This window comes from Erythrolamprus reginae, chromosome 2 (genome assembly GCF_031021105.1).
Source record: "Erythrolamprus reginae isolate rEryReg1 chromosome 2, rEryReg1.hap1, whole genome shotgun sequence".
NCBI classification, from domain to species: domain Eukaryota; kingdom Metazoa; phylum Chordata; class Lepidosauria; order Squamata; family Dipsadidae; genus Erythrolamprus; species Erythrolamprus reginae.
The window spans coordinates 141,454,863-141,465,095 of record NC_091951.1 but is presented as its reverse complement, the minus strand read 5'-3'; the positions used below and the strand labels follow the sequence as shown (position 1 = coordinate 141,465,095).

The window sequence follows — 10,233 nt, the reverse complement described above, 5'->3', positions numbered from 1 at the left end:
CTAGAAGACCTCCAAGGTCCCTTCCAACTCTGTTGTTGTTGTTGTTGTTGTTGTTATTATATCTTGCTTTGACTTCAGTTCAAATACTATCAATATCTGCCGGTCTGAACTTCCATTTTCTATTCACTCACCCTTCCTTTCCATTCTTTTCTTAAGGATGCTTGAAAATCATACGTGAACCCTGGTGAGGGGGTCACTGATGGAGGTGGCGGGATGCAGGGAGGGCAGAGAGTCAGGTGCAAATTGGGGGACGCCACTTGGGTCCGCTCCGCTCTTAAAGCTAAGGCGACGGTGTTGCAAGACCGGGCGCTTTCCTCCGAGGGAGGCGGGGCTTGAAGAGTTTCTTGAAGCCCGGCCTCTAAGCTCGAAGCTGTACTTTTCCCTCGGCCCGGCGTAGATGGGAAATCGGGCTCGCAACCCGGCAGGCTGAGCTCGGACGTCTCTCGAATCCCATTTCTACCGGGTCCGACTTGCAACTTAAAGCTTACGGCCCTAGGATGGGCCTGGAGGACGAGGCTCAGGGAGGAGGCGTCGGACAGGTAGACCGTAGATCCCGTCCCCAAAGGGGCATTGTGGGGGAATGGGCGGCAGGCCAGAATGGCTCGGGAATTGCAGTTCAATAGATACATTGAGTGTACTTGTGCCTTCTGGGCTTGCAGAGAAAAACAAAAGGGGGTTCAGCCGACCAGTCTCTCTCGGGTGCAAAACTAACCCTCCCGAGGGGTTCAGTTGCAAACCTCCCGGGCAATCTGCAGAGATCAGAGATGCATGAATAGGCAGGGAGGGGATGCTTTGAAAGAGGGCAAATGGGAGGTGGAGTAAATGGACAGAAATCTCTAGGGATCATCTGGACGGATGCAGGTTTGGGCAGCCCTTCTCCTTGGCTGCTGCTTACAAGCTGTCACCAGTGACTTAGAGCCAAGCCTTTCGTGGGTGACTAAATGACACTTCTGGGGTAGTTCGGTTCTCTTCTCTCCGCGAAAAGTCCTTCTCTCCGGGCAAGGAAAAGGAGATCGGAGCAGAAAGGCTAAATGGGGGACCTGCTCCGTGTAGTGGAGTAACTGCCTCGAAGTAAGACCCGGAGTGGGTGGGGGAGTGTGTGGAGGAACAGATGCCGGTTCCCGGATCCTCCCTGGGCGGATGATCGCCGCATGCTAAGGACTTCCTCAGAAATATTTGCAATGTTTACTGCTCCGGAGCACTTTTCAAATCCGGATTCGCTCGCTCTGGGGAAGCGCTAACGTGAAGCCAGCCGTGCAAGAAATGGGCTGCAAGCTGCGGCATGGGTCCGGGATCACAATCTGAGCTCTTTACCGGACTGGAAGTTTGGATGAGAAGTCTCGAAGGTTGTACTTGAGTGCTTGGTAACAAACAATAACAACAACACTTATTTTGTTAATGTGTTGCAATACTACTTTGACGCATTATTTTTTAGGAAAGGAACTAGAGGCTCAGGCTGAAAATGCAAATAGATGCACTGAGTGGGCTCATGTTTTCTGGGCTGGGCATTGCAGAGAAAAACAGAGTGCATTTTATCATACCCTCGTTCACCCTTGAGGGCTGCACGGACTCCCCCTCCCTTTCCTGCGAAGGTGTCTTGCTTCCACTTTTTCCATTGTGTTTAGGCATCAGGATGTTTAGTTCTATGGTGACTTCACAGTGTGTACAAAGTTCCTTCCCTCTTTTTAACCATTTTTGATAGGGGAGGGGAGGACATAGGGAGGAGGGGAGAGATAGGGAGACTCAGTCGACCCATGAAGACAAGTATCTTTCCTGAAAAACAACAACCAGTAGACATGATTTATCCATGGAGGAAGGACTATGCAAGATTAAATTATTTAGTAATTTTTGGAACCCACCATAGAAGGTGGTGACTTTGAAGGGGCTTAACAAATATACCTTCTTTCTTTCTTTCTTTCTTTCTTTCTTTCTTTCTTTCTTTCTTTCTTCATTTATTTATTATCTATTTATTTTATTATCATTATTATTATTGTTGTTGTTGTTATTATTATTATTATTATTATTATTATCATCATTATTATTATTACCATAATCTATCCATTTATCTATCTATTGAACAAGTATAGGATTGTAATTCATACAAGCATAACATAAGTAGAAAGTAATGATAAAAGAAGAAATTAGGATAGGGACGGTAGTAGGCACTTCGGTGTGCTTATGCAAACCCCCTTAAAAGTTAATGTCACATCACCCCTGCCTGCAAAACAGGATTTTAACCTCTAGGCTACAGGCTTGCCTCCTGTATGAAGGAGCTTATTATGAAGGGGTTGTAATAAATGGGGACACAGGCCGCTACAGCTCACCACAAGGTGACTTTGTAATGTGTTAAGGGAGATTAATGTGGAAATCAGACTTGTGAATGGCGTTCCAGAGATGTGGTAAAAACTTCAGAAATGTTCTTGATTTGAAGGAGCTGTTGGTCAATCTCTCTTCCTTTGCTTGAGCATTGTGACATGCAGCTAGGCAGATTTCTTTGTTTTTCAGTCGCAAGGGCTTTGCGTGAGTGCCACATCTATTGTCTTTAGCTGCTGGGAGTGGGGGCATGTTCCCTGCAGATACTTATCTTGATAAAGGATAATTGATTCCTGTTGAGTCTCTTTGCTCGCAGGCTGTTGTTTAATTTGACAGATAATCAAATGTGTCATGATGAGCTGGGAGCTATGTGGAATCATGATGCAAGGAGGTTTTTTCATTCAAGGAAGCGACCTCAATGGTGGATATTTATTAGGAGATGGTGTATGCTTAGGAAAGCTTGTTCTGTCTGTAGCAAAAATGGGATATCATGGCTTGTTTGCAATCAGAGGATTGCTGTTTTTTCAGGGGTTCACACCAAAGGGATTTTATTTATCTTGTCTTCATCATCCTGGGCATATGTTTCACTAGTTTGCAACTTTTGATTAGTGGAACTCTTTTTTCTGGAAGACTGGTTTCCTACTTTGCAGGTTTCCAAGCAGAAAAAGCACCAAATCTGTGTCATCAAATCAAAGCTTTGCCTCTAATTATCTGGCCTTGGGGGCTATTTCAGAGGTGTAATCCCTTGAGTCTTCTCCTTCCCTTTGCTGCACATGTTTCAATTAGCACTGTACAGATCAGGAAGTCTAGCAGAGAAATCTAAGTTTCTATAGTAGCTAAAATAGAGCTTTCATTAAGAAATGAGAACTGAGGAAAATGTTTTTGCCCAGTCCAACTTTCGTAATGAGAGAGATTCTAGATTGCTGATGAGGAAGAAACAGCTGCCAACGGCTTCTTTCTCCATCACTAAATTATATAGTGCTCAAAAAAAATAAAGGGAACACTCAAATAACACATCCTAGATCTGAATGAAAGAAATATTTTCATTGAACACTTTGTTCTGTACAAAGTTGAATGTGCACAGCAGCATGTGAAATTTCCTAAGTGGACAGATTGATGTCACAGACATTTGATTTACTTGGAGTTATATTGTGTTGTTCAAGTGTTCCCTTTATTTTTTTTGAACAGTGTATATTTGCTTTCAATAACCTGTACAGAAACCTGATGATGATGGGGTGTGTAATGCTTTGGTTCCCTCTTCTATCCCACTTTTTGTCTTTGTCCTGCATAGCCTACTAGATTGAATCAGATGGCAGTCCTCTATAGGCCAATTGGGGAGCAAATCCAGGGGCAGCTACCTGGTTCACTTGAAAGCTTAATATCCCCAGTGGCGCAGTGGTTAGAATGCATACTGCAGCCTGCCCACTCGATCCTGACCAGCTGAAGTTTGTCTCAGCCTTCCATCCTTCTGAGATTGGTAAAATGAGGACCCAGGTTGTTGGGGGCAATATTCTAACAATGTAAACCAGTACTAGGAAGCAGTATGTAAGTCTAAAGTCTACTGCTGTTGCTAAAGCTAAAAGCAGCAGATTCCTATCTTCTAGAGCAGTGTTTCCCAACTTTGGCAACTTGAAGATGTTTGGACTTCAACTTGCCAAGGTTGGGAAACACTGTTCTAGAGCAGTGATGGTGAACCTTTTTTTCCTCGGGTGCCGAAGGAGCATGCATGCATGCTATCGTGCATGCACGAGTGCCCACACCCATAATTCAATGCCTGGGGAGGGCAAAAACAGGTTTCCTTACCAACCAGAAGCCCTCTGGAGGCCAGAAAAGGCCTATTTCCCAATTTCTGGTGGGCCAGTAGGCTTGTATTTCACGCTCCCCAGGCTCCAAAGGGGAGGCGGTGGAGAGTAAAAATGCCCTCCCTATCTCCTCAGAGGCTCTCTGGAAGCCAAAATTGCCCTCCCAGAATCTCTTTGCAAGCCAAAAGTCAGCTGGCCGGCACACACATGCACATTGGAGTTGAGCTTGCATGCCAGCAGATATGGCTCCACATGTCGCCAGTGGCACCTGTGCCATAAGTTTGCCATCACTGTTCTAGAGAATATTTGTACCCAGTTTAAGGTGGCTGGATAGTATAATATATTTACTTACTTATTGATTTCAAACTGTTTCTCATCTCTCTTCGCATAGTTTCTGTTTGACATTTAGTATAGGCAAAAATGAGAGAACATTCATTTCTGTATGATTTAAGTAGGTTTACATTTTTTAAAAGCAGTAACTTTCTGTCCAGTCCTGCAGAACAACATAAGGTTATTGATACAGTATCCTAGACATAAATAATGGTTTAAAGTTTTTTTCTCTCACACAGTTTTAATAGGGATGGGCCAAGTAGAAAACACACTTGCTGCTTTGCTCTCCCTTCCTTTTGCCATAGTAGCCTATACCTACTGTAAATGACGGGGGAAGACATGCCAGGGGGAGAGGTCTATGTTTTAGTTGTTGTTTTATTCTCCTAAGTGCAGCACCTCAGAATAAGAGATCAGTTATTAAAAGCCTTAAGCGTTGTATGTACGTGACAAAACAAAATGCAAACAAACAAATATACCTGAATAGCTAGGCAAATAAACACTGCGGTGAAAAAGGTATTATGAAGATATGCTCTACTGATGAAATTTGCATTTTTTTTTCAATTAGAAAAACACTCCCTTTCAGCCCAGGAGAAGGATCCTTTTCATCAAAGGGAACATGGCACAATGATTAAGTTGCTGAGTCTATATATTTTGCTTGAGAAGACACTTGCTTAAGCAATTTTCATTTTCTGATGCTAAAACATTTTAGGCCGCTTTTGATAGGGCTTCTACTTGTGTATGTACATGAATGGCATATTTGCCTTTTCCATGTTTTGCCATGACAAATTTGGATTGTATTATTTCTAAATTTATTGATTTCAGGAAAAGATCCCTAGTACTTAAAGTGAATTGATTTAGTTGACTCGTTGACTCAATGGGAGGATTCCAGTCAACGAAGCAGTGGAAGTGATGTGCCGGTGTCTGGAGGCTGTTGGGGCCTGGATGGGTGTCAACAGACTCAAACTCAACCCGGATAAGACGCAGTGGCTGTGGGTTTTGCTTCCCAAGGACAATTCCATCTGTCCTTCCATTACCCTGGGGAGGGAACTATTGACCTCCTCGGAGAGGGTCCGCAACTTGGGCGTCCTCCTCGATCCACAGCTCACATTAGAGAATCATCTTTCAGCTGTGGCGAGGGGGGCGTTTGCCCAGGTTCGCCTGGTGCACCAGTTGCGGCCCTATCTGGACCGGGACTCACTGCTCACAGTCACTCATGCCCTCATCACCTCGAGGTTCGACTACTGTAATGCTCTCTACATGGGGCTACCTTTGAAAAGTGTTCGGAAACTTCAGATTGTGCAGAATGCAGCTGCGAGAGCAGTCATGGGCCTACCTAGGTATGCCCATGTTTCACCAACACTCCGCAGTCTACATTGGTTGCCGATCAACTTCCGGTCACAATTCAAAGTGTTGGTTATGACCTTTAAAGCCCTTCATGGCACTGGACCAGAATATCTCCGAGACCGCCTGCTGCCGCACGAATCCCAGCGACCGATTAGGTCCCACAGAGTGGGCCTTCTCCGGGTCCCGTCAACTAAACAATGTCGGTTGGCGGGCCCCAGGGGAAGAGCCTTCTCTGTGGCGGCCCCGGCCCTCTGGAACCAACTCCCCCCGGAGATTAGAACTGCCCCTACTCTCCTTGCCTTTCGTAAGCTCCTTAAGACCCACCTGTGTCGTCAGGCATGGGGGAACTAAGACATCTCCTCCGGGCATATACAATTTATAAATGGTATGTGTGTATGTATGTGTGTTTAGAAAATGGGGTTTTTAAAATGTTTTTAGTAGAAATTTAGATTTGTTGTAAATTGTTTTTTCACTTTGTTGTGAGCCGCCCCGAGTCTACGGAGAGGGGCGGCATACAAATCTAAATAAACATAAACATCTAAATAAACATTGCAACTAATTCTGGCATATTTATAGTTCAGTCAATGAATTCACTATAAGGCACTATAAGGAATGAATTTAGTGTTATGCCTCCTTTTAAAATCCATACATAAAAGACTGAAGCATTAGAACATTTAAAGTAAATTGCTTCAGACATATTTTTGATTAGGGCTGTAAGAAAATATTATGGTAATCTTATTTCATGAGTTCAGGTTTTCAACCGAGCTCTAGTTTTTTCTCCTGAAGACAAAATCTCAATCTCTCTCTAGCTCTCTCTCTCTCCTCCCCTCCTTCTCTCCCTCCCTCCCTCTCTTTGTTCTGGAGACCTCACCTACAAAAAGATATTGATAAAACTGAACGGGTCCAAAGACGGGCTACAAAAATGGTGGAAGGTCTTAAGTATAAAACCTATCAGGAAAGACTTCATGAACTCAATCTGTATACTCTGGAGGACAGAAGGGAGAGGGGGGACATGATCGAAACATTTAAATATGTTAAAGGGTTAAATAAGGTTCAGGAGAGAAGTGTTTTTAATAGGAAAGTGAACACAAGAATAAGGGGGCACAATCTGAGGTTAGTTGGGGGAGAGATCAGAAGCAACGTGAGAAAATATTATTTTATTAAAAGAGTAGTTGATGCTCGGAACAAAGTTCCAGCAGACGTGGTTGGTAAATCCACAGTAACTGAATTTAAACATACCTGGGATAAACATATATCCATCCTAAGATAAAATACAGGAAATAGTATAAGGGCAGACTAGACCATGAAGTCTTTTTCTGCCGTCAATCTTCTATGTTTCTGTTTCTTTCTCTCCTCTTATGTTGGCTTTCATTGACAAAAGGCTTTGCTTATTTCCAAGTACTGCCACATGTATTCAAATGTACAATAATGCATAAACAAGTTCCCATCCAGACAGGTGGCTTTTTCTTTTCTTCCTCCCCCCCCCCATTGTTATTAGCCATCTGTATTTATAAAATGTAGCACCTGTCAAATAGGCACCCATTTCCTGGCTGGTAGATTGTCTTACATCCATGGTCTGCCTACCTTTTCCCTATGAAGCAAAGACAAGAGTTCTGCGCTGGGGGCCTGTAATTGGCCTTACAATTCTTTACTAGATAAATGACAAAACACCTGCTTGCAGGCACAAGAGTTTAAATGTTTCCACCATTACGTTAAGTCAACACAGTCTCCTTTCTTACCTGCTTCAAAGAGTGAGAACAGAAGTATAACAGCATCTGCAGCCAGGGACACCTGGATTAAAATCATGTTGCTATCCAGTGCTGTTCCCTGCACAGCTCTTCATAGTCTGAGTTAGGGCAGTCCTTGCTGCAACTTCAAAACTTCCACAGTTTTGCATTGCAACTTTGATCCAAATTAGAATGAACTGTGACTGTTTTAGTACCATGAAAATACCCCTATGAGTTCAAATCCTAGAATGCTGCTCACAACTTTATTTATTTATTCATTCATTTATTCATTCATTTATGGTGTGTTCTTGCAGTTCAGTGGTTACAGGCTTTGTAGGTGACTCATTAAGAAGGCAGCAGGTGACTATAGTTCATTTACTGCTAAAGAGAGCAACCTGGATGGCAGGGAAAAACTACTTTAGGAATTAGGAATTTCAAAGGATTTCTGACATAAAGACTATTCCTCATGCCTGGGGCAAAAGGATAACAGGACACTCAAAACATTTGGTGATTGCTGATTATGTCTTTACTGAGATTAACATCCTCTGTTGGGGTTGACAGTAAAGTTGTGGTTAAGTGTGTGCAAGGACTGGGCCAAGAGATAATCTTTAATCTGGGATCAAGACCGAGATGCTAAAACATTTCCCTAACTTTGAGATGTCAACGAATAGGAAGAATAAGTGTAACTTTTCTCCAAAGGCAGTTTCATCAGTCAGCCTACCCCAGCTTGATTCCTACCCCAAATATTGGAGCACAACTTTTATTATTCCCAACCAACAAGGTCCTGGACACATTGTCAAGGAAAAAATGAGAGTAGTCAGCTATGTTCCTGGAAGATATCAGGTTAAAAACCACCAACCTGAACTTTGGTGGACAAGAGAAGCCCCATAACCATGTCCCTGCTATCATGACATCTGCTAACACACACGTTCCAAAACAATATGTAATGAGTTTCTGCAGTAAAAATGAATGCGGGGTCAAAACTTGCCTTGCAGTGTTTTCATTTTCTGCTTTCAGAAAAAAGACTTTTGGGATAGTTGAAAATTTCTATGACATTTCTATTGGTGGTATATTTTGAAGAGTTGCCTTATAAGGGAAATTGGTGGCAGAATAAATAAAAATATATATTTGAAATGCTGAATGAATGTTTGTGTGAGAGGTGCTGCTCCTACTCTTTTCTCTTATCCTTGTTGTCATGCATCCGGTGGTGGATTCCTCCCAGTTTGACCCACTTATGTGAACCGGTAGTGGTGGCGGTGGGGCGCTCTGCCGACTCATCTGGGACACTCCGCTCACCTACCGAGGACACTCCACCCACTTGCCTGGGATGTTCTGCTCACCCACCTGCCTGGGACGCTTCTGCGCATGTGCAGAAGCATTGCATGTGCATGAACCAGTAGCAACAGGTTTTAGAACCCACTACTACATGCATCCTTTCCAAATTGAGATGCCCAGTAATAAAAGCTTCCCTGTCCCTTTAAGACCTTTTTTGGAGGTTTATTTGAAGTTTCATTGCAGCCTAAGAAGCCAAGGAGGCTCAGGTTGTCAGAAAAATAGTTGTGCATTGAAGGATGGACAACAAAATGTTTGCATGCACCTTGACACTTTGTAAATAAATCCATGCAACAATCTAAGCAGGTAAGCAGGGGTGGGCTGCTGCCTGGATGGTGGTGGGGGGAACGCAGTGGGGTAGCGAAAATGGAGCTCCACCCCAGAGCACCCATTTTGCACTGAAAGATGTTGAAAGAAATACAGGGCATCCTGCATAAGCCACGCCCACAGTGTGGTAGAAAATATTTGGTAGCCCTTCACTGCAGGTAAGCTTGGGGGCAGATGTTGGGGTAAGGGAGAGATGCAGGATAATGAAATGTTAGGTGGCTAGCACTTTATTTCATGCAGCCTGCTCTGGGTAGCCTCACTTGAGCTGCTACCTTTCAATGGAATTTGTTTCCTCTTGCATTCACTAGGAACTGATTTAATTTAATACATAAATTGCAAATGCCCTTCCCTATTCTGAGTTATCTGATATTTATGAGAAAGTTAGTTTGTTTTTTATTTTGCTTTTAAACATTGGAAAAGAACATTTTCATTGGAGGAATAAAAATGCATGGAAATAGTGCTTGGAAATAAATCTGACTCGGGAAAAATTGCATGTCAGGTATGGAAAAACAGGGTGTAAATAGGTTTGTATTAGACGATGATAAATTGACACTGTGCACATTTTATCAAGCTTCTTCTCCACATCTTGTATACAGGTGTCTTTCCAAGATCAATTTTCTTTGTAACAATCCAAGCACACTGTATCCAAAGTTCTTCATAAATAAATTCCTGATTTTATGAACCAGTTTTAACGATACATCAGGATCTTGAAATATTTACTCATTTTTTTTTATCACCTTTCAAACAATTCTAAAAACGTTTAATTATTTTGGAGCAATCAGAACTCATGAAAAAATCCTATGCATTAATCTTATTCTGGTATTTCCAAAATAGTTAAATATTCTTAAAATTGATAGAAGTATTAATATTAATATGTGGAATTATTTTTGCATTGGAAAATAGAAGACCGAGTATTGGGTGTTCTGTTGTCAAAAGAAAGATAAACTGTGTCCAGAGTGTTTCTGCTTTATATTTGAATTTGTTATCAATAAATAACAATAGTGAAAGTTTTTTTTTTTGATATAAATCAGTTATTTTTTAAAATGCCAGTCTAGATT

At 42.5% G+C, this 10,233-nt stretch overlaps 1 protein-coding gene across 2 annotated transcripts in view; it reads left to right on the top strand.

Moving 5' to 3' along the window:
• Nucleotides 1-404: 404 nt before the first annotated feature.
• Nucleotides 405-10,233, top strand: part of PIK3R5 (phosphoinositide-3-kinase regulatory subunit 5) — a 73,023-nt gene continuing 63,194 nt past the window's right edge. Inside the window, exon 1 of one of the 2 annotated variants that reach the window (XM_070735920.1) lies at nt 405-539. The gene's annotated coding sequence lies outside the window, so the exon portion shown is untranslated. Of the gene's footprint in view, nt 540-1,225; nt 1,347-10,233 lie in introns of those variants that run through there. The other variant, XM_070735921.1, reaches the window with a different exon arrangement.